Source organism: Podarcis cretensis, assembly GCF_951804945.1.
Source record: "Podarcis cretensis genome assembly, chromosome: Z".
NCBI lineage: Eukaryota > Metazoa > Chordata > Lepidosauria > Squamata > Lacertidae > Podarcis > Podarcis cretensis.
The window spans coordinates 34,803,218-34,828,520 of NC_137184.1; the positions used below are offsets into that span (position 1 = coordinate 34,803,218).

At 44.1% G+C, this 25,303-nt stretch overlaps 2 long non-coding RNA genes across 2 annotated transcripts in view; one reads left to right on the forward strand and one right to left on the reverse strand.

The window, feature by feature from the left end:
* The first annotated feature begins 3,938 nt into the window (after nucleotides 1-3,938).
* The window catches only part of LOC307208113, a 69,401-nt gene continuing 48,036 nt past the window's right edge, over nucleotides 3,939-25,303 (forward strand). The window contains exons 1-3 of the long non-coding RNA XR_013834989.1: nucleotides 3,939-4,241; nucleotides 5,116-5,246; nucleotides 18,113-18,216. This is a non-coding gene — a long non-coding RNA (uncharacterized lncRNA). The remainder of the gene's footprint in view (nucleotides 4,242-5,115; nucleotides 5,247-18,112; nucleotides 18,217-25,303) is intronic.
* On the reverse strand, nucleotides 19,939-22,575 carry LOC307208111. Its single transcript, XR_013834987.1, has 2 exons — nucleotides 22,397-22,575; nucleotides 19,939-20,587 (listed from the first exon to the last, which is right to left on the reverse strand). It is a non-coding gene; the product is annotated as an uncharacterized lncRNA (long non-coding RNA).

Below are 25,303 nucleotides of genomic sequence, written 5' to 3' on the forward strand. Positions count from 1 at the left end.
AACCACAATAAATCCATAAACATTAAAACTTCTCTGAACAGGGCTGCCTTCAGATGTCTTCTAAAAGTTGTTTAGTTTTTTTATCTCCTTGACATTTGATGGGCGGTTGTTCCACAGGGAGGGTGGTACTGCCAAGAAGACCCTCTGCCTGGTTCCCTGTAACCTCACTTCTCACAGTGAGAGATCTGCCAGAAGCCCCTCAGAGTTGGATCTCAGTGTCCAGGTAGAATGATGGGGGTGGAGACGCTCCTTCAGGTATACAGTGGTACCTCGGGTTAAGTACTTAATTTGTTCTGGAGGTCCGTACTTAACCTGAAACTGTTATTAACCTGAAGCACCACTTTAGCTAATGGGGCCTCCTGCGGCCGCTGCACTGCCAGAGCCCGATTTCTGTTCTCATCCTGAAGCAAAGTTCTTAACCTGAAGCACTATTTCTGGCTTAGTGGAGTGTATAACCTGAAGCGTATGTAACCTGAGGTACCACTGTACAGGACTGAGTCTGTTTAGGGCTTAAAGGTCAGCATCAATTCAGCATCACTTTGAATTGTGCTTGGAACTATACTGGGAGCCACTGTAGATCCTTTAGGACAGATGTCATATGGTCCCCAGTGGCCACTCCCAGTCACCAATCTAGATGCCACATTCTGAATTAGTTGTTGCTTCCGTATCACCTTCAAAGGTAGCCCCATGTAAAATGCATTAGAATGCATTGCAGTAGTCCAATCGGGAGATAACCAGAGCATACACCACTCTGGTGAGACAGTCTGCGGGCAGGTAGAGTCTCAGCCTGCATACTGGATGGAGCTGGTAGACAGCTGCCCTGGACACAGAATTAACCTGTGCTTCCATGGACAGCTGTCCAAAAATAACCCCAAGGCTGTGCAGCTGGTCATTTAGTGGCACAGTTACCCCATTCAGGACCTGGGAGTCTCCCAACCTGCCTGCTCCCTGTGCCCAAGAGACAACACTTTTGTTTTTGTTGGGATTCAAACACAATCTCTTAACCTCCATCCATCCTCCAACCGTGACAATCACACAGTTCGCTCACTGCCCTCCCTGGGTATCATTTGCATAGCCTACCTTTTCTCCATGGAGCTGAAAGTGGTATACATGGTTCTCTTCCCCCACCCTTCATTTTATTCTCCCAACAACCTTATAAGGTAGCTTTGCTCATCCAGTGAACTTTGTGGGTGAGTGGGAAATGGAACTCTGGTCTCCCAGGTCCCAGTCCAAGACTCTAACCACTACACAGTACTGACATATAAATGTGAAACAGCTTGTATTGGGACCTCAGTGGAATATCAACTAACCATTGCCAGAGAATTTTTCTGCACTAGATGGGACAGGTTCCTCCACCAACTGTATGTCATAGCTGACTTTTTCTATGCACCTATTTTGCACATGTAAACAGACAACACTTCTGCATAAATTGGACATGCAACCACTCCTGACAGAATAAAAGAGTGTTTATTTCTGTTCTTGCTGAGAATTTTCTGCTCCTCTCTCTTTTCCAGTGTCTCTCTCTGTGTGTATATATATATATATATATATATATATATATATATATGTATACCAGCTGGTTATTATAGGCTTGGATCTGTTCATATTTGCTCTCTCCTCAACACCTGTGTAGTTTCTGCATCCTATTTTTGCACTGTAAGCTCCCTGCTTTAAAACTGCCAGGCTAAGCCTCCCTCTTGCATTGAGGAGAGCACACTACTTGTTCTTGTCATACATCTGTGCAATGAAAAGATATTGGCCAGGATAAGAAGAAGAAGAAAAATAGGCAGGTGCGAATCATTTTATTGGCCCATATTTTAAACCAGAGAGAGAAAGAAGTAAATCAAATTATATTAAATTACCCTTACATGCAACGTGAGTCACTTAACATATATCCTATAAAGAGGCTCTTGGTATGGACCTTTGAACATGTCATGTACAAGCTAATGATGAGAGATGGTGGTTGTACTTCTCACCAGATTGAGAACCCACCCACAAAACTTGAATTCTGCTGTAAAACATTCATTATATACACTAATAGCGGTCTCAAGGGCTGTCAGTCTTTATATAGCCAAAATAGCATCACCCGTGCACAAGAGGGAGATACTAGCAGATCCAGGTAAAACTAAGCAGGGGCAGAATTGGTTCCAGGTTCCTGGGAACTCATGGCACAGTGCTGCCAATGGACCCACACCCACCCTCAACACAGATGCAACATCCCCCCACCCCAGTGTAACCATGCAGTATTTTTTTCTCTCTCTCTTCAGCTGCTGCCCCCACCAAGCTCATCTCCCATCTATGATGGTCGCTCGTCATCTTAATTTACCTAAAATGCAAAGCCTCAGTTTATAGATCTATCACTGCTACTTGCCCGGTAGGGGGCCAATGGGGAGGGTGGTGAATTTTAGCACATCCCCCTGGGTTGCTATGGAACCCTCTGCATCCCTGGGACCCTTCTCTAGTGCTTAGCTTGGCTCACTGCTGGCACATCCATTCCATCTATTCCAATTAGTGTGTTGGAATAACATGCTATTAAATTTTTGTTGCAGTAGCTGCCCTCCCTGCTCCCTGAGTCCTCATTACTCATTTGTTTTAAATTTTTCCTTTGACTTGAATGTTGTTCTTTGACAGTTAAGTATATAAGTCACTGATCACATTTCTTTTTGGCTGTTAATGGAGCTTTTCTATAAAAGATGCAACTCAGATCGGCTGCTTACGCTCTAAGTAAATGACAGCTCCTCTAATCAGATTACAAGTAAGAGGGGGAGAAACCCGTTGAGATTTTATTGGGTAACAAGCTGTTTGAGTTTTGATTCTACCAGGAATAGAAATTAACAGTGCTAATAAATGTTCCTGCTAAGTGACTGCATTCTCTGCAAATGGAATATAGAGCCAAAAACACCTTTTTAAAAACTAGATTTTTTTTTCTGATTTGCAGAATTTAGTTCAATTATGTAGTTTCCTTTTGTGTGCCAGCACTCTGGGTTCAACTTTGTAAAGCAGATGAGTCACAGAGAACTGAGAGTTTTGTGAGCAGAGAAGCAAGCAAAAATAAAACAAAATCATCACTTGAACACGGTAACCTGCAAGCACAATATATTAATCAAATTTTTATAGCTGAACTGTGAGCAAAATGGCACCCTGATGGTTAGAGATGCTTTTCCTCTTTCTCCTTCCTGGAGTTGTTATCTTGATCACTCGAGGGCCTGACAGGATGTCGGGGACAAGTAATGCTAACTTGCATCTATGTCGAGATGCAAAAATGCTTTCAATCACCACCTCCAGAATACGTTTGCACCTTTAAAGAACTCATTTCTTTGCCACCATAGTTGCAAAATGGGTAGCTCTGGGCATTTGTTAGACTTCGAGATGCACTGTCGAAAATTATGGTGTTGCAAACATTTGACACAAATGTTGTGTGGCAATAGTTATCAGGCACAGAAACCTTCACCTCAGGAAAAAAAAAGAAAAGAAAGTACAAGGCTACACGAGTGTGCAAAGGCCAGGAAAAAAATGACATCTTGCTAAATAATATAGGGATCCTGAATTCAGTGAAGATGGGCGGAGGAAATTCTCTGCTGAAAACTGAAGAAGGTTGATGCTGTGTAACAGTTTGAGCCATGAAAATGCTGTTGCTTTCTCTTGGGACTGATAATAATTTCGAAAACAGCAACAACCCTATTATTCTTTGCAACTTTGGAATGGGATTATTAAAGCCATTCTAACAATTAGCAAATTCAACCACCACCCAATGGTGGCTTCCTATGCAATCATACCCCTGACAATAGTAACTACAAGTGAAACCTGCTACACAATGTTGCAGAGTGGCAGGATCCTGTTCAGGATTCCAGCAAGCCATTGCACTTTCCCAAGATACTCCATTCCATCCCTCCTCCCCACCTTTCTATTTATACCCCTGCTCAACAGTCAGGTAGCAACTCATAACAACTATCTGTGCTCAGTCGTCATCAGGCTGTTTTGTGTTTTTTGCTCTATAGAGAGATGGAGTCCCTTACCTTTCCTGCCCTGATCTGGCCACAGTGATCCATGCAACGGTCACCTCCAGGCTTGACTACTGTAACTTGCTCTACGTGGGGCTGCCCTTGAAGTTGTCCCAGAAACTCCAGCAGGTGCAGAATGCCGCGGCGAGGCTCCTTATGAGGTCCTTGCCATGGGACCACATTCACCCAGTGCTTTTCCAGCTGCACTGGCTCCCGGTGGAGTACAGGGTCAGGTTTAAGGTGCTGGTTTTGACCTTTAAAGCCCTTTGTGGCCTAGGACCCTCGTACCTACGGGACCACCTCTCCTGGTATGCTCCGCGGAGGACCTTAAGGTCCATAAATAGCAAGGAAGATTATCCTCAACCAGAGCCAGGGCCTTTTCAACACTGGCTGCGGCCTGGTGGAACACTCTGCCTCATGAGACCAGGGCCCTGCAGGATCTGATTTCTTTCCGCAGGGCCTGTAAGACAGAGTTGTTCCGCCTGGCCTTTGGCTTGGAATCAGCTTCATCCTCCCCCCCCTTTCCTTTTCCTTCTGTGATGGAACCCCTATTTGGGGACTTCCCTGGCTTTTTTCTGGCCCACGTAGGACTAGTCTGGATAGTTGGCCTTGGTGAAGATTTGATGTTTTCTCCCCCCAAACAGTTTTTGATCTGGACTTTCACTGAAATAAGGCTGCATTTTAAGTTGTACTTTAATCCTGTTTTTAAGTTGTATTTTAATCAATTGTATTTATACTTGATGTTAGCTGCCCTGATCCCGGTCTTGGCTGGGGAGGGTGGAGTAAATAAGTAAATAAGTGAATAAGTAAATAAGTAAATAAGTAAGTAAGTAAATAAATAAATAAACAAATCTTGGGGTCAGCTACAGTTCCAGATTTGAGAGGGCCACAGCACAAGATACCCAGAGCACTGGTGGAGGAACAGGGGTGTGGAGGGAGCGCACTGCCCCTGGCGGCACGATCCCAGTGGGGTGCCATTGCAGGATGCACACCACGCCCCCACGAGCAGCATGCCATGCCCCCAGGATGCACACCGGCCATGCCCCTGCCTGCTTCCCTCCCCCCCGAGCTTGAATCTCCACCACTGACCCAGAGTGACTTTCTGTTCCTTCAGTCTATGCACTTGCCTTCTCCTCCAGACCCATCCAAAGTGACCACCGGGAGACAGTGCAGGGCAACTGAATGATGCAGCTCTATTTCCCTACTACGGTCCCTGCCACACCTGTCTCTCTTCTTTTGGGTCAGGTATGTGGATGTTTTGCTTTCTGTTTGATTGTCATTATTTGCACTGCTGTTTAGAGCAGTGGTAGGCAGCAAGAAGGGGCAGTGCCACACACCTGACCTCCCGGCAGCAGGTTCACCGTTGTTTATCAGATTTTCTGTTGCATACCATTTGACCCAACCTGGACCTTTCAATCATCATCTGACACCCCTTCTTCATGTGCCCCCTCCGTCAGAGGAGTGGCAACACAAGATTGGGCCTTTTCTGTGGTGGCTCCCCATTTGTGGAATGCTTTCCCCAGGTAGACTTGCCTAGCACCTTCATTACATATCTTTAGGCACCAGAAAAAAACATTCCTAGAGCCTGGATAGCTGAGTTGGTTAGAGCATGGCACTGTTAACACCTAAGTTGCAGGTTCAATCCCCGTGTGGGACAGCTGCATATTCTTGCATTGCAGGGAGTTGGACTAGATGATCCTCAGGGTCCCTTTCAACTCTACAGTTCTATGATTCTATGATTCTCCTCTCCCAGGCCTTTGGCTAATTAAACAACAACAACAGGGAGGGGTGGGGCAGTTGGGCTATTGGTGGAGTCCAGAGGTGCCAAATTCGAGCCGTTGGTGCATCACTGCTGCTTCTCCCTCTTCCTCTCCTTTATGGAAAGTAGTAACAAGTTCACTGCTGGGAGACTATTTGCATGGCAGAATACCTTCTCACTGACCCTCCTGGTTTCTAGGTAGATATGGATATTCTATATCATTGCTCTTGTTGAATTTTGCTGTTGGCTGCCTTGTGCATCTCATCGTCAGGAAAGAACAGACAGGATACAAAGAGTATACAGTCAGCAAAAACAAGACCTGGAGCTGACTGTAGCTCAGATCATCAGCTTCTTATAGCAAAATTCAAGCTTAAACTGAAGAAAGTAGGAAAAACCACTGGGCCGGTAAGATACAATCTAAATCAAATCCCTTATGAATACACAGTGGAAGTGAGGAACAGGTTTAAGGATTTAGATTTGGTGGACAGAGTGCCTGAAGAACTATGGATGGAGGCTCGCAACATTATACAGGAGGCAGCAACGAAAACCATCCCAATGAAAAGGAAATGCAAGAAAGCAAAGTGGCTGTCCAATGAGGCCTTACAAATAGCGGGGGAGAGAAGGCAAGCAAAATGCGAGGGAGATAGTGAAAGATACAGGAAATTGAATGCAGATTTCCAAAGAATAGCAAGGAGAGACAAGAAGACCTTCTTAAACAAGCAATGCAAAGAAATAGAGGAAAGCAATAGAATGGCAAGAACCAGAGATCTGTTCAAGAAAATTGGAGATATGAAAGGAACATTTCGTACAAAGATTACCATAATAAAGGACAAAAGTGGAAAGGACCTAACAGAAGCAGAAGACATCAAGAAGATGTGGCAAGAATACACAGAGGAATTATACCAGAAAGAAATAGATGTCTCATATACCCCAGGTAGTGTGGTTGCTAACCTTGAGCCAGACATCCTGGAGAGTGAAGTCAAATGGGCCTTAGAAAGCACTGCAAATAACAAGGCCAGTGGAAGTGATGGTATTCCAGCTGAACTATTTAAAATTTTAAAAGATGATGCTGTTAAGATGCTACACTCAATATGCCAGCAAGTTTGGAAAACTCAGCAGTGGCCAGAAGATTGGAGAAGATCAGTCTACATCCCAATCCCAAAGAAGGGCAGTGCCAAAGAATGCTCCAACTACCGCACAATTGCACTCATTTCACACGCTAGCAAGGTTATGCTTAAAATTCTATAAGGAAGGCTCAAGCAGTATGTGGACCGAGAACTTCCAGAAGTGCAAGCTGGATTTAGAAGAGGCAGAGGAACCAGAGACCAAATTGCAAACATGTGCTGGATTATGGAGAAAGCTAGAGAGTTCCAGAAAGACATCTACTTCTGCTTCATTGACTATGCAAAAGCCTTTGACTGTGTCGACTACGGCAAACTATGGCAAGTTCTTAAAGAAATGGGAGTGCCTGATCACCTCATCTGTCTCCTGAGAAATCTCTATGTGGGACAAGAAGCTACAGTTAGAACTGGATATGGAACAACTGATTGGTTCGAAATTGGGAAAGGAGTACGACAAGGCTGTATTTTGTCTCCCTGCTTATTTAACTTATATGCAGAACTCATCATGCGAAAGGCTGGGCTGGATGAATCCCTAGCCGGAATTAAGATCGCCGGAAGAAATATCAACAACCTCAGATATGCAGATGACACAACCTTGATGGCAGAAAGTGAGGAGGAATTAAAGAACCTTTTAATGAGGGTGAAAGAGGAGAGCGCAAAATATGGTCTGAAGCTCAATATTAAAAAAACAAAGATCATGGCCACTGGTCCCATCACCTCCTGGCAAATAGAAGGGGAAGAAATGGAGGCAGTGAGAGATTTTAATTTCTTGGGCTCCATGATCACTGCAGATGGTGACAGCAGCCACGAAATTAAAAGACGCCTGCTTCTTGGGAGAAGGGCAATGACAGGCCTAGACAACATCTTGAGAAGTAGAGACGTCACCTTGCCAACAAAGGTTCGTATAGTTAAAGCTATGGTTTTCCCAGTAGTGATGTATGGAAGTAAGAGCTGGACCATAAAGAAGGCTGATCGCCGAAGAATTGATGCTTTTGAATTATGGTGCTGGAGGAGACTCTTGAGAGTCCCATGGACTGCAAGAAGATCAAACCTCTCCATTCTTTTTTTTTTTTTAATAAAATTTTTATTGAGTTTTCACATTTTATAAACACAGACACACACACACACAGACAAAGACAACACATATGAAGTTTCATATCCTTACTTTCCTAACCCCAGTTCTTGACCTCCCCCCACCCCCCCTCATACATCCTAATTCAATTAAATTTGCTCAGCAAGTTCATATCTCTCATCCTTTACATATTATTATTATATATATATATATTTAAAGAAATACTTAATTCTTTTTACTTGGCCAAATTTTACTTATCCAGTTTTCTTATAAATATTAAATCCTTTTCTAAGGTCGACTCGAATTCCTTCCACAAATTTCCCTTTTATCTTAAAAATAGGTCATAATAATCAAACACAAAGGTCATAAACATTTTTTAAAAATTCTTTTTCTTCCCCCCCACCCCGCCCCGGTTTCTGTCCCTTCCCAATGTCCCCATGTCCACAAAAACAGTTTTTAGCCTGGATTCCTCACATCTGAGGCCTTTAAATCTCTGTCAGTCTCTCTCTGCCGATTTTGTTGGTAGCCCTCTTTGTTGGTCCTCGGGTCTCGAAGGAGTTCTAGCTCAGTCTCATCAGATTTTCTTCCATCCAAAGTACTTGGTACCAGCTGCTGCGAAAGGTCAGCTAATCCATTCTTAAGGAAATCAGCCCTGAGTGCTCACTGGAAGGACAGATCGTGAAGCTGAGGCTCCAGTACTTTGGCCACCTCATAAGAAGAGAAGACTCTCTGGAGAAGACCCTGATGTTGGGAAAGATGGAGGCACAAGGAGAAGGGGGCGACAGAGGACGAGATGGTTGGATAGTGTTTTCAAGGTTACCAGCATGAGTCTGACCAAACTGCGGGAGGCAGTGGAGGACAGAGGTGCGTGGCGTGCTCTGGTCCATGGGGTCACGAAGAGTCGGACATGACTAAATGACTAAACAACAACAACAACAACAACAACAATAATAAACAATACCCTGTTACTTAGCTGAACTGCAGCATGGCCCCAGCATAGTTTTGATGAATCCTAGCCTTGATAAAAGCAACAGTGGGAAATGGGTGGAGGCAGGGGAGGAACTGAAAATATTTATTATTACGGATATTCAGCTTTCCTAGCTGACCAGAAGCACAGAAAATCTAACCATATTTCCTGCGAGGGAAGTGGATCCTCAAAGGAACTTGCCTCTTTTATATCCGCAGGGTGGCCTGATTCTTGAAAATGCCACAGTTGTGCTAAACACGATTTGAGATTGCATATGAGGGAGGAAGCAGTGATAAAGGACTTCTCATGCCATAATGAGAACCAGTCGCAGGGCTCCATTTTATTCGTCTCAAATGCTTCTGAAAATTGGATTTTTATTAAGTTTTTGCACCTTAATTTCCTCTCCCCACATTCCTACAAAGGATTATTACATAAAACACTGGTTTAAAAGCTGCTGCACAGCCGGAAGGAAGACAGTCTGTGCAGTTCAAGATGTTTTATTGGTTTCTGTGAACATTAGGCATGGTGTTCGTACCGGCCACCTACCAGCAGACCGAGACAAGGAAAAAATTAAGTCTGTGTCGCAGCAGTAATAATTAAAAGGCTTAGCAGCATAACTTTCCATCCCCTCTCCCCTCTGACCTTAGGTTTAAACTCTCCCCCCCCCCAAGGTTTGCTTATCTCTAATTTTTTTTGTCACTACTTTCAATACCCTTCCTCGTTCCTATTCTTTTCGACTTATGGAAAGCTTAATTAAGTTTAAGTCACCTTTGGTGCACCTTTTAGATCTTCAGTTTTTGTTCCCCTCCCTTATTTTAGGGTTGCTTTAAAGCTTTTTCCAACCTCTATTCCATGTAATATAGAAAACTAGTAGTTATTTTTTTCCAACAGCTGCTGGCCAACCCATCATTTTTTAAAAAACTGGGTTGTTGGCTAAAAACCCAGGGTGGTCACTTGGTGTTTGTTCATTGGTTTGATCATGATTAGGAGATTGAAAAATATAATATAATATAATATAATATAATATAATATAATATAATATAATAATATTTATTTGAAATCTGTACACCATTTCATTGTCAAAACCTCTAAGCGGTTTACATAGAAAATTACCTATATTCATTTATGAAACATGGAACAGCCTGAACCACAAAAACATCACAAAAAAGATTGGGGCTGAAGTAAATCCCACGGAATTTCTGAGGGGACATGTCTAGAATCACACTATCAACCTAGTACAGTCATACTTTGGGTTAAAAATGCTTCAGGTTGAGCGTTTTCAGGTTGCGTTCCACAGCAACCCGGAAGTAACAGAATGGGTTACTTGTGGGTTTCGCCACTCGCACACGCGCAGACACTCAAAATGACGTCACGCGCATGCGCAGAAGCGATGAATCGCGACCTGTGCACGCGCAGACACAAGTTGCGTTCTGCTCAGGATGCAAACGGGGCTCCGGAATGGATCCCGTTCGCATCCAGAGGTACCACTGTAGTGCTTGAGTGAAATGTGTGTTTGCTAAGAGAAATAGACAGTTCATATCAATATTGCATATAACACATGCATGTTTGCACATGGATGCATGTGTGTGGATACATACATACATCTTCTGAAAATTGCAGAATAATAATAATAATAATAATTTTTATTTATACCCCGCCCTCCCCAGCCAAGGCATGAGCAGCTTACAAGCAATAATAAAAACAAGTTGAATGATTACAACTTAAAAACAAAATTAAAATACAACATTAAAATATTGAAACATTAAAATATTAAAATGTAGCCTCCTCACAGGAGAAGGAAAAGAAAAGAGAAAGAGAGGGAGGGAGGGAATCAAATTGGCTCCAAGCCAAAGGCCAGGTGGAACAACTCTGTCTTACAGGCCCTGTGGAAAGAAATCAGATCCTGCAGGGCCCTGGTCTCAAGAGGCAGAGTGTTCCAGCAGGCCGGAGCCAGAGTTGAAAAGGCCCTGGCTCTGGTTGTCAATCTAACTTCTTTAGGGCCCGGGACCACTAGGGTGTTGCTATTTATGGACCTTGAGGCTCTCCGTGGGGCATACCAGGAGAGGCGGTCCCGTAGGTACGAGGGTCCTAGGCCATGAAGGGCTTTAAAGGTCAAAAGCAGCACCTTAAATCTGACCCTGTACTCCACTGGGAGCCAGTGCAGCTTGAAAAGCACTGGGTGAATATGCTCCCATGGCAGAGACCCTGTGAGGAGCCTCGCTGCAGCATTCTGCACCCGCTGGAGTTTCTGGGACAGCTTCAAGGGCAGCACCGCGTAGAGCGAATTACAGTAGTCAAGCCTGGAGATGACCGTCACATGGATCACTGTGGCCAGGTTGGGGCGGGAAAGGTAAGGGATCAACTGTTTGATGCGGCAAAGGTGGAAAAATGTCACCTTGGCTGTTGCTGTAACTTGCACCTCCATGGAAAGGGAGGCGTCAAGGATTACACCCAAACTCTTAACGGAAGGCAATGGCACTAATTGGGCCTCCACAAGAGAAGGGAGTTGGTCCCTCATCCCCATGCCATCCCGACCTAGCCATAGGACCTCTGTCTTCGAAGGATTTAGTTTCAATCAGCTCCCACAAAACTATCCAGTCACAGCTGAGTCGGTGTGGCCATCCATCAGCAAATAGAGCTGAGTGTCATCAGCATATTGGTGACAGCCCAGCCTAAAGCTCCGGATAATCTGGGCAAACATAAAGATGTTAAAAAGCATCGGGAAGAGAATTGCGCCCTGCGGCACTCCAGACACCAAGGAGTGGCGTGACGACATTTCCCTCCCTAGTGCCACCCTCTGTCCCCGACCAGAGATAAAAGAGCACAGCCAGATACAGGCTATGCCCTGTATCCCCACGTCTGCGAGGCAGTGGTCCAGAAGATCATGATTGACCATGTCAAAGGCTGCTGACAAATCTAAAAGGATCACCAGTCCTGACCCGCTTCGATCCAGTTGTCTACGGAGATCATCTGTTAGGGCAACCAGAGCCGTCTCGGTCCCAAAACCAGGACGGAAACCAGACTGAAATGGATCTAAAGCCGATGTTTCCTCCAGAAACCTACCAAGCTGTTCAGCAACCGCTCTCTCAATTACCTTACCCAGATATGGAAGATTTGAAACTGGGCGGTAATAGGATAGGTCTAAGGGATCTAATGAAGTTTTCTTTAAGAGTGGACACACCACTGCTTCCTTCAGTTCCCCTGGGAATGTCCCCGTGTCAAGGGACAAATTGATAATTTCAACCGGGGGGTCCGCGCAACATCTGGACACTCCCTAATCAGCCAAGACGGGCACGGATCAAGGAGGCAGGTGGTGGGCCTACCAACTTGGAGGAATCTATCCACATCAGCAGGGAGTATCCGTTCGAAATGGTCCAACACTGGACCTGAAGTCAGTCGAGGGGCCTCCAGTTCATTCACTGTATCTAAATTGGCAGGGAGGTCACGGCAGAGCAACAGGACTTTCTCCGCAAAAAAGCTCATGAATGCCTCACAGCTATGGGTTGAATTTGTGCTTAAATTTGGTTGTCCTCCTAAGGACGTTATTGACCTAATTATTCTAAATAGTTGTGCCGGGTGAGAGTTAGTGGATGCAATGGAAGCTGCAAAGTAAGATGAAGAGGCAAGAGAAAACGAAGGGAAGAAGACAAAGCTTTTGCCAAAGCTTTTGCCAAAGCTTTCTTCCCTCTGGCTCCCGTTCCTGATCACCTCTCTCTTCCTTCCCCTGTCACCTTGAACCCTTAGTACTTCTACCCTCCCTTCTGCTCCTCCCATTTCTTCTCTTCCTTTCCTTTTCGGTGGCTTTGAAACCTATTTTTCAATTCACACTTCTTAGAAATTTGCAGTTATCTAAGTAAAGGGTACAAAACATGCACATTTTAGAGGGAAGCATGCATACAAGTGCATATATTAATGAAAATAACTTGTAAAAATGCAGTATGTTAGGAGGGATTGCTTGTATAAATGAGCATATTAGGGATATGGGTCAAATAAATTAATAATTGTATTCCTCCCATACCTCCCAAAGGAGCCCTGAGGTGGCAAATGCAAAAATGTTAAAGCAATAAAAATAAAATAAAATAAAATTATTCAAAACATTTGAAAACAATCACATATCCTCACAGGGAGCTGCCACCAAGAAGGCCCTACTATGGCTCAGTGCCAGCCAGGCTGCAGCCAGTGCAAGCACCATAGACAAGGCCTCACAATAAGGCCTGAGAAGATTGATATTGTGCTCCTTTAGGTATATATGTGGAGAAATTGTTGGGAAACTGTGTACGTGTAGCTACTCACACAGAGTCAATTAAGGTTTGGCAGACAGCCAGAAGGCAATCTGAAGGAGTAAGTCTGCCTGGTGATAACAGAGACATGGAGACCGCTCTGATTGGTCAAGCTCTCTCAAGGGAGTGATAATGGCCTACTAACTGGAATGTGTTAGTTCAGAGGTTCAGAGGTTCAGAGTTCTGTGTCAGTGTAGGAGTTGTGAGTCGTGTCAGAGAGAGCTAGCAAAAGATCCATGTTCTGTTCCTGTAAATAGTCCACTGTATATAATAAACATCTAACTACAAGTTCCTGGTTCCTGCTTCGTCTATCCTGTCTGCAGCCAAGTCGCCAATTGCTTCCGTGGATTCTGTGTGTACTCTGCTAGGTCTGGCTAAGGTCCTGCAACTAGTCAGAAAACTGCGAAACACCAATAGGTTTTGCCAATAGAAATGAATGTTAATGAGGACATTTAAAAAATGCAAACTGCTGCAGAAATGTGGAGAACCAAATTTAAGATTGAAAAAAAAGAGAAACAGAGAGAAATCAAAATTTACAAATTCATCAATTGCTTTTTATGAGTAGATATCCCCAGTCTGCCAGTAGGCTAGTATACCAATCCATAATTATATCTGCATATGAATGAGCACTCGTTGTGGCATTCCAAGGTAGAGGCTTGTGCTCCTACTCAATAGTAAATGTCCCTGCTGCACGTCATTTGTTCTGTCTCCTGTTGCCCTTTTGTAACCATGTTTGTTATTGTTTCTATTATCAGTGAATTGTTTGTAATATTTGCAGTTACTTTAGAAAAGCTTTAGAGAAGCTGTGTGCAAGAAAAGTCTGGAAAGCAATTCATACCATCACCACCACCCCACACAGAGATTCGGACATTTAGCAGTCCATGTGGATACACATTGACCTTTAGTAGGAAATGGTGGAAATAAGGGTGAAAATGGGTCAGTAAGTAGCATTAAAATAATTTTGTTTTGAAGCTTATCGCCCTCCAGTTCTAACGTAATATGCTTTACCCTTTGCTCATTCTTACCTTTCTAAGTATGTACATTTCACTACAGTTATCTCAAGCTCTCCTTATCCACCCTACATGTTTATGCTTTCATTATTCACTATGGCCCTGTCCAGGCATTCAAAGCATCACATGGTTAAGATTTGTGCGAGTGGAGAGCTGGGGTGCGGCCTTGCCCTTTGCATTATCTCCCTTCTGCCTGGCCCAACTGTCCTTCATGAGTTGGAGAGTGAAGGTCTGCAGTAGAGAGCCTCCTATGTAGACTTCCCATGTGACGTAAAGCCCAAAGCAGCCTGGGTTCTACATTGCCCAGGAGTGCTTGCTATATATCTTCACCATCCAAGGTGTGATGAGTGATGGGTGTCGGTGATAAGGATAGGCATTGTTAGTCATGCTGGCCACATGACCCGGAAGCTGTACGCCGGCTCCCTCGGCCAGTAAAGCGAGATGAGCACCACAACCCCAGAGTCGGCCACGACTGCACCTAGTGGTCAGGGGTCCCTTTACCTTTACCTTTATCCCTGCAGTAATCAGGGTGGTGGGGAGAACCAGGGCAAGCAAACATAAACTGAGAGAGAGTGCTTTCAGGCAACCTCTTCTTCCGGCTTCCTTTAAGGAATTGCACTCTGTATTCAGAACTCCCTGCCTCTTGTATCCCCTACATGCCAAGCCTGCAGTTGTTGGACATCCTGTAATGAACTGAATGATGGATTTTGTGGGTAAATTGTTTTGCTTGCTGAGTGACTGTCACTCTGTTGTGATGTATATTTCCAGGGAACATGTTTGTTTGCCTACAGTGGGGGAGGAGAGGATAAAAGGAAAGAAATCAATTTATATGTGATGGCATAAGACTGCTAATTTTACTAAGTGAACTTAATAGTTCCTGTAAATTCTTCCTGACACCCATTTTGCCTCCTTCAAAAGCTGCTGGATTAAATTGATGGAGCACACACCATGGAACCAGGCAGCACCATTCCCCCCCCCCCCAGAAGCAAGACCAAGAAAGGAGTTGCGCAAACTGTGCTAAGTGTGCCAAATCTAGAGGCTACGGTGTAGGGGGTGGGACGGATCCCATTACTTTGCATAAGACTCACTTGTCCTTTGACAGGCTCTGGTCCTTGTCACTCAACCTCTTCAAACCCGCATGGGGTCAAACTACACATTACACTGAATTAGGGATAGGCAAATCTACCAGTTTCAATATCTTGAATCCTATGGAGATGTCCCTGAGGGGGTGTTTGGACGAAGAAGAATGCGAAGAACTTGCCAAGTTGGAATTAGGGAACCCTAAGGTGACTCTGGGTCACAAGAGATCTCTGAACCCAGGGAGGAACCAAGCACCTGGGAGGCATAGATCTGAACCCAGGGAAGGGACCCAGAAGACTAGTAGTGGTTAGTCCCACCATTCTCCTATCAGACTACTGCCTTCCAGCAAGGAGCTGACTTTGGCTCCTTCAGGGGAGATGGCTGAGGGTAAATCTGATATACAACCTCTTAAGTGAGATGGGCGCACAACCCCAGAGTCTGTCAAGACTGGCCCATACGGGCAGGGGTACCTTTACCTTTTACCTAAGGGACGCAGGTGGCGCTGTGGGTTAAAGCCTCAGCGCCTAGGACTTGCCGATCGAAAGGTCGGCGGTTCGAATCCCTGCGGCGGGGTGCGCTCCCGCTGCTCGGTCCCAGCGCCTGCCAACCTAGCAGTTCGAAAGCACCTCCAGGTGCAAGTAGATAAATAGGAACCGCTTACCAGCGGGAAGGTAAACGGCGTTTCCGTGTGCGGCTCTGGCTCGCCAGAGCAGCGATGTCACGCTGGCCACGTGACCCGGAAGTGTCTCCGGACAGCGCTGGCCCCTGGCCTCTTAAGTGAGATGGGCGCACAACCCCAGAGTCTGTCAAGACTGGCCCGTATGGGCAGGGGTACCTTTACCCTTTACCTAAGGGATGCAGGTGGCGCTGTGGGTTAAAGCCTCAGCGCCTAGGACTTGCCGATCGAAAGGTCGGCGGTTCGAATCCCTGCGGCGGGGTGCGCTCCCGCTGCTCGGTCCCAGCGCCTGCCAACCTAGCAGTTCGAAAGCACCTCCAGGTGCAAGTAGATAAATAGGGACCGCTTACCAGCGGGAAGGTAAACGGCGTTTCCGTGTGCGGCTCTGGCTCGCCAGAGCAGCGATGTCACGCTGGCCACGTGACCCGGAAGTGTCTCCGGACAGCGCTGGCCCCTGGCCTCTTAAGTGAGATGGGCGCACAACCCCAGAGTCTGTCAAGAATGGCCCGTACGGGCCGGGGTACCTTTACCTTTTACCTTTAAGGTGACTCTGGGTCACAAGAGATCTCTGAACCCAGGGAGGAACCAAGCACCTGGGAGGCATAGATCTGAACCCAGGGAAGGGACCCAGAAGACGAGTAGTGGTTAGTCCCACCATTCTCCTATCAGACTACTGCCTTCCAGCAAGGAGCTGACTTTGGCTCCTTCAGGGGAGATGGCTGAGGGTAAATCTGGTATACAACCAGCCTCAACTCTGCCTTTGACACCACAAACACAGGAACACCAACACTGGCACAAACATCCAGCCCACAAGAAGGAGTGTCTGTTTCCTTGCCAAGTCCAGGGACTCCAGTCGCTTGCCATGCCAATAGCTGTGACTTCTTTGCTCTTCAAAAAGCAGGTGAAGGGAATGTGTTGCTTGATGGATCCATGTCTTAACTCATGCTTAGCTCATGCCTTTAACCTCTCATGCACCTGATGATTCCTGTACAGTGGTACCTCAGGTTACAAACACCTTGAGTTACAAACACTTCAGGTTACAGACTCCACTAACCCGGAAGTAGTACCTCAGGTTAAGAACTTTGCCCCAGGATGAGAACAGAAATCGCACAGCAGCAACGGGAGGCCCCATTAACTAAAGTGGTACCTCAGGTTAAGAACGGTTAGAGGTTAAGAATGGACCTCTGGAATGAATTAAGTACGTACCACTGTAATCTGTAACAGGCGTACCTCATGTGCCAATCTGACCTAAGGATTAAAGCTTTTGCCAGAACTGGAGTCGTGAGTTCAAATTATTCAACTGCAGGACATTTGCTGTCTCGTGTTTCCAGCCTAGGACAAATGGACCAGTGATAGGATTTCTAGGTTCTTTTTCATTTTGTTGTATTCCTAAATTTTCAGGTATGAAGTTGGTCTGAGGGAGAAGAAATAGATGGTGATTGTGTGTATCTGTGTTATCAACAATTGTCAGCTGTTTCTCCTTTTCCTGTTATACACTTCTCTAATTCTTACTGAGAAAACTGCGCAATATAGCTAGGTTTTCTGAAAAGGGTATTTTAAAAAAGCTGAAGAACATTAAGATCACTCAACAAAGTTTTAATCAATTTTTGGCTGAGTTAGATGCGTGTCAACTTGTCCATTGTCTTTAAGACGTCCACTATGTTCTTTCACCACCTGCCATCCTAGGGTGGTCAATTACCCTCACACCTTCTGCTGCCATTTAAATCATACATAAGATTGGTCCAGAGAAAGGAAAGTTTTGACAAGCCAAAGGCGTTCCAGGCTCTGTGGAACAACTAAAATGGGAAGAAAACTCATTATTTTTGTGAAAGCTGGCAACTGGTTCATAACCTATTGGGCCCTTATTTTTCTCTATGTCACTTTCCAAATAAGGGAAACTTGTAGAGAACCAGTATAATATATATTTTTTTATCTTAATGACTACCAACCAAGGTGGTTCCAAATTGTGTGGGAATTTGAAATGCATTGGTTCTAGTTAAAATTTATTCCTTCCAGCAGGTTGGTACTGGTTCCACCCAAAAGAACAACAGATACATCTCACCATTTTAGGCACTGCATATTAAAATGACAAATACATTGGTGCAACTGAGAGATCCAAGCGGTGTTTTTTTCTCTCTCTCAACAGAATCTGTTAACAATTGCTATGCTTAACTTGGCTTCGGCTTCTTCTAAAGACAATGAAATGGAAGATGTTCATAAGAGATTGTGCAAAAAGAAAGTCGTTTCCAGGTGAGCTTAGCAACCTGTCAGATTGTGAGATTTCATATATAGATAAGTTATATGAGTCTGGCCTGGAGAATTATATGGGAGGAATCATAAGATGGGGAAGAGAGGCCTTTCAACCTTGCAGTAGAAGGGCAGCATAATCATTAAGGCAAAAGGGAAATGGCATTCTTCATGCGGGAATTGAGGTGGGGGGGAGGGGCTGTCTCTAATCCCCAAAGGAAGTTTACCTGCCCAGATCCTATTGAGCCTATCAAATTTTAATGGGGATATGGTTTAAAAATAAGTTTGCTCACAGTTTCTCTTGCAGCTGATGAAGTGAGTTTCTGTATTTCATATAAATGTTATATGGTCCCTGGAGAGAGGCTGTAGATTAGTGATAGAGGACAAGTCTTGCATGCAAAAGGGCCTAGTTTCAATCCCTGGCTAGAAGGATCAAATAATAGATGAGTTGAAAGCCCTCTAAACTGGGCTAATTAGACAAATAGCAGCTTGTTAACTTTCTTAAACTTACATTGTTTCTCTGAAACGCGACCTGTTCCCTGCACAAGCCCAGGTAGATAGACAGAACGGGGCGGGGGGGGGGGGGTCTAATGCATAGATAAGCTAGGAGGACAGGTTTGGATTTGTTAGCCACTAGGGGATGTTCTGGAAGAAGTCAATCCTGTGCAAAACATGACCTGCACCAAAACATGACCTGACTGCTTCAGCTTAATAGAGAAGAGGTTTCAATGTGACTTTTAAACTCACTGCTGAGGAAAAAAGCAACGGGAGCTAGGGATAAGGATGGGCAGGTATGCCAATTTTAGTTTCTTTAGCTTTTCATTTATCTACTCTTGAGTTCAGTTCTCCACATTTTCACATTAGTTTGCAGTTGTCATTTTTAATTCCTCATGAAAATTCTTCAGCATTTTAGTGCAAATTTCACCCAATATTCACATTTCTATATGCAATTTTGCTTAATATATACATTTTTGCAATGCAATTTTCACTGCTATATGAATTGTTATGTACATTTTACTCCAGCATATGCATTTTATTTATTTATTTATTTGTATACATTACCTGTCTGGAAACTGAATTTTGAATGATGGCTGCGTCAGTTTTTGTATCATTCTGGAAAGTGCAAATTAGGTAATGTAATTAAGTAAGTTTGCCTTTATATGTGAGCTGAGGATGTTGATTCAGTTTGGACTGAGGCTGAAAATGTTCCTGATCATCCAAATGGAGATAGCTGTGGCGGGGATGTGCTTCTCAACAATTAGTTCTGTGTCTGTTCATTGCCACTCATCTAGTGATCCCTCAAGGGTGGAAGGATATGTCTTGTTATTCCTTGGATCTATAGTTTTTAAAAGTTATGTTTATTGCCACTGGGGGGGGGGCAACACTGGCTCATAAAATGCATGCCACCAGGGGTGATGTGAACCCTTCCGTCTTTGCTTCTGCTGGAGGCTGTTTGTGATTTATATGACCAAACTATCTCAGGGTTGGCACATTCCCACTAAATACGAGTTTATTTGGCAACATTCATGAATATTTTGTATGTCTGGTAGAAGGAAGAATCTTGTATTGCACTAAGGAATATATTTTAAGGCATTCATTCTTTTTAAGCTTTTTACAAATATTTTGATTATCTTGCAAGTTTATTCTCCCTGCTGTTAAGTACAGACAGGGTGAACCTACAGCATTAGCAGCTAACTACAATGAGCCCTTCGAAATCCCGCCGCCCTCTTTTAAGGCCACTTACTTTTAAGGAAAGGGCTGGTGCTGTGATTGCAATAACCTCTATGTGATATTTTATATGTATGTATTATATCTGTATCTGTATATATTTTAATTCTACTATAAATGTCTTGCCTTCCATTCTGTGTTACTTCTTCAAATCTTGGAACCTCCTTCTTTTCTCAACTAATAAAACCTGCTATTTTAAAAAAACAACAACCCCCAATGCCATCTGTTTTCGGGGAAACTTAATAATTTGAAATATTTACAATTTGCAGTTCTGAAAACTGGCGTGTTTTGACTAACTCTTAAGAACATAAGAAAAGGCTGTTAGATCAAGCCAGTGGTCCATGTAATCCAGAATCCTGTTCTCACAGTGGCAACCGGATCCCTTTAGGAAGCCTGCAAGCAGGCTATGTGCGCAACAGCACTCTGCGCATCTGTGAGTCCCAGCAACTGGGATTCAGAGGCATACGGTTCCTGCCAGTGGAGGTAGAACATAGCCACCATGGCTAGCAGTTGTTGATAGCCTTGTTTGTTCTCCATGAATTTGTTCAATCCTCTTTTAAAGCCATTGAAGTTGGTGGGCATCACTGCCTTCTGTAGAAGGGAGTTCCAGAGTTCAACTATGAAGAAGTGCTTTCTTTTGTCTGTCCTAATGGAGTTTGGATTTGATATCCCGCTTTTTCACTACCCAAAGGAGTCTCAAAGCGGCTAACATTCTCCTTTCCCTTCCTCCCCCACAACAAACTCTCTGTGAGGTGAGTGGGGCTGAGAGACTTCAGAGAAGTGTGAAGTCTCTTCAGAGAAGCAGCTGCATATGGAGGAGCAGGGAAGCGGACCCGGTTCACTAGATTACGAGTCTACCGCTCTTAACCACTACACCACACTGGCTCTTATGAGAGAGAGAGAGAGAGAGAGAGAGAGAGAGAGAGGGAGGGAGAGGGAGAGAGAGGGAGGGAGGGAGGCAGGGAGGGAGGGAGGGAGAGAATTTTTATCCATTTCTCAATGCCATCCATGCTTTTAAAAACTTCTGTCACTTGTCCTCTTACCTACATTTCCCTAAACCATAAAGTCCCAGATGCTGCAACCTTTCCTCATTGGGGAGTCACTCCATCCTCTTGACCATTTACCATTTACAGAACCTTTTCCAACTCTGCAATATCCTTTTTGAGGTGAGTTGACCAGAACTGTACACAGCATTCCAAATGCAATTGCACCAGAGATTTGTATAACACCATTATGATATTGGCAGATTTATTTTCAGTTCCTTTGCTAACGATCCCTTGCATGGAATTTGCCTTTTTCACAGCTGCCACACACTGGGTTTTGAATTGTCTTAATTGGTATTTCTTTGTGATTTATATTGTAATGGCCATTGGCTATAAACAATAAAGATCTGATGGACTGACATTTGGAGTGGGTTGACAAATATAGGTGTTTACATGCTAAAGCTAGAAGCCTACAAGCCAAAATGTGGGTGTTGGAATGCTTGGGCTTAAATAAGATAAATATCAGGGGTGTGCAGCAGCCAGAAGATTCATATTGTATGTGTAGCATTTGGAAGTAGCCTGAGCTGTTTTGGATTTGTTCTGTGACATTCCAATTCAATTTGTTATTTGAATCTGATCTGTTAACTCTGGCAATGCCAGACTGGTGACTTAATGCTGGGAACATAGTAATGCCAATACCCACCTGCTCAAAATGAGCATTCATGTGTAGGAAAGTGACCTTGTAGCCAAAAAGAAAATCAAAGAGGCATTCAAGGATGAAGTATACATTTGTTGTAATGGCTGGTGTTGTTTTGTTGTCGTTTAGTCGTGTCCGACTCTTCGTGGCCCCATGGACCAGAGCACACCAGGCACTCCTGTCTTCCACTGCCTCCTGCAGTTTGGTCAAACTGATGTTGGTAGCTTCAAGAACACTGTCCAACCATCTCGTCCTCTGTCGTCCCCTTCTCCTTGTGCCCCCCATCTTTCCCAACATCAGGGACTTTTCCAGACAGTCTTCTCTTCTCATGAGGTGGCCAAAGTATTGGAGTCTCAGCTTCAGGATCTGTCCTTCCAGTGAGCACTCAGGGCTGATTTCCTTTAAGAATGTCCTTCCAGTGAGCACTCCGGGCTGATTTCTTCTTGCAGTCCATGGGACTCTCAAGAGTCTCCTCCACCACCATAATTCAAAAGCATCAATTCTTTGGCGATCGGCCTTCTTTATGGTCCAGCTCTCACCTCCATACAACACTACTGGGAAAACCATAGCTTTAACTATACGGAGCTTTGTCGGCAAGGTGATGTCCCTGCTTTTTAAGATGCTGTCTAGGTTTGTCATTGCTTTTCTCCCAAGAAGCAAGTGTCTTTTAATTTCGTGACTGCTGTCACCATCTACAGTGATCATGGAACCCAAGAAAGTAAAATCTCTTAAAATGTAAAATCTCTTAAAAAGTAAAATGGCTGGTGTTAGTTACCTTCAAATATGTTCAATAAATGCATGCTCCAGTTTCAACAAATGTCTAGAGTGCTCTGCCTGAAGACAGTTGACCAAGGAACCAACCAGAGGGATGGACTTGGCCTGAAGTGTTGCCCAAGACCTGGTGTGAGGCATGCTGTTGGATCAGTGGTCACAGTGCTATCAAATGAAAAAAGAAACTTCTCAGAAATGAGAATTTTAGTAAAATGGAAGTTAAAAGGCAAAGCTTAGGGAATTCCTGAAAAACCAAAGTAATAGAATTCCTGAAAAACCAAAGTAATAGAATATATACCACAGGTCAGGAAAGTTACCACCTGATCCCAAAAGCTACGACCACCAACTAACATAGCAATCCTAACTAAAGAACGTGGATGTACCTCACACCAATGTAAATTTCCCCATTCTAAATGCTGGCCAGGAGTCTCTGGGTAGGGCTACTACTGTCTGAGCCAGCAGGTGATTGTGGGTGATTGTTTTGAGGATTGGGTCATAGGTCAAATGACTGAGCTGAATGGGGTCTGAAATAGGTGGAAGTACCTCCTTGCCCCATCTCACCCTCACCACTCCCCCCAAAAACACCCCTTTGCGGAGGGGACATGCTGATGTAAGTTTTGCATGAGCCCCAGTTGAGCTGGAGTGAGGGATTTATGCCAGCTGAACCCTATACCTTCCAAGTGCCCAGGGAAAAAAGGGACACCCCACCTTTTCATGCTCACACTGTGCACTCACCCTGACAAAAGTTCTTTTTGGGGGTTGTGATCTCTCATGGTACCCAAAAACACATGGCCCCCAACAACATTTTGCAATGGAAAAAGTTGGACAGTATGGAACCCTGGCTCAGCCAGGTAAGCCCTAAATTTTCTCATCCCAACATATTTTGGGTTTGGATTGCACTGTTAAGATTGCTTGGAAAGAGAATGAAACTGATAGATTTCCACTGATAGCTTCTAATCATGGTGTCTATATGCTATGCACATGTTTCAGAAGTACAATGGTTGACCATTGTAGGACAGAGAATACTGGACTGGATAGGGGCCTTTGCATGGATCCAGCAGAGCTCTTCTTATAATCCAAGAGCGTTATGCCTTCATCCTATTGACCTGGTCCATCTTCTAGGACAGGAGTTGCCAACTCCCAAGAGACCGTGATCTACTCACGGAATTAGAAACTGACAGTGATCTACCCCCATTTTGGGGGCTCAGGTCAGAGTTGTTGAGGTTTTTTGAGGGAGGAGGAAAGCCCCAATTTTTGAGAATTCAAACCTAAGCTCAAGGGGAAAGGGGAAACAACAACTCACCGACAGCCTCACTGAGTAAACTCCGCCTTCCGTTCTGCAAATAGTGCAACAATGGAGGGTGGGGTGAGGGGACAGGGCCGAATTCTATTTTATCAATGCTAAGGAAATGAACCCAGCGATCGACTTCAATCTTACAAAACCTCCTGGGGAGACGACCAGTAGATCGCAATCCACCTGTTGGACATCCCTGCTCTAGGTCATCAAACTTCTAAAATTTGAAGCCCAATTTCGAAAACCCTGACTCATTCTTCATCTTATTAGCATTTCTGTCTTGCAGCCAGAGTAAGCCCATGCAGAGATGTCTATGCCAATATTTTGATTGTTAGGAATCCAATGAGTTTGATAATTGAGGGTAGTTATTGAGTTTATCCCAAATAGCCTTCTGCAGTGTATGTAAGGAATTTAATTCTGTGTTTAATTTAATTGTCAAATGGAATCCATGGTTGTTGTGGTTTAAAGCATTTATTAGCACTTATGGAAGGGGGAGCTGCTGGTATTGATCCTTTGTACTTAAAATAGCTGAAATGATCAATTTTGGGTTGTAAACCTGAGATATTTCAATGCATTACCTTAATACTCTTTAAGCATGGCCAATTGTCAATCTCATTAACCCACAGAATGAAGTCATTTCTTACAAACAAAGCATTGATTGGTATTACATAAGAATGTTTGTCAAATCAAAATTCCCCTTTTGTGCTTAACCTCTCCTACAAGGCAATCCCATACATTATCTCTCATTCTCTCAGATTCATTGATTTTGTTTCTTGACCCAACCTTATGACACAAGCAGCATCCCAGCAGAATTTGCATTTTAAGGATATCTTTTTTGGTGACAGTGCAAAATAGGACTCAGAAGATTAGAGATTTTCAGAAATGTAATTTTCACTCCAGATTTTCAGCCCCACCTTTTATTTTAAGAAACTTTCATTGCCTGCTTGAAACTAATATTTAATTTTGAACTAAATATATAGAAATACGTATGGTCTATATAGGCTATAAATAATAATTATTTTCAGAAGTACCAAAGAAAGAAAGAAAATACTCTTATGGAGTGACTACAAAAACTACTTAATGAAGACTGAACATGTGGAGGGCCACCGAATGCTGGCTGTTGATGGCAGTGGGGAAAGAAAATTGGAGAGATGAAAAGGGAGTGTCCTGAAGACAAACACTCCAGACTGCAAGATTTTGTTGCAGGTCACACATGTAGTTTTCAAATAAGTTTGGTAACTCAATGCTGGTTTTACTGATCTGTTTGGCTGGTAGGTGTGTCAGAGAGTCAGAGCAGGGGGCTATTTTTTTCATTGCTGTTAAAATTGTTTTATTAATGGGCATCTCCACAGTCCCAAAACATGCCCCGCAAGCAGAACCTCCTGCTGAGGTTTCCTAGAGTTGAAGAAAGTATGCAGCATCCCAGCCAACCATGGTGAGTTCCAACAGACCAGTCCTACTTGTTACAATGACAGACCAAAGTGGGTGACAACAAAACCAAGCTCTTCTTGATTGAAGTCTCAGTAGTCCTCCAAAGGAAATGTCTACTCCAAAGTGATCATCCATAGTGAAATTTATTCAGTCCTTGGCTTTCCTGGGTCCGACAGACCTTGGAGC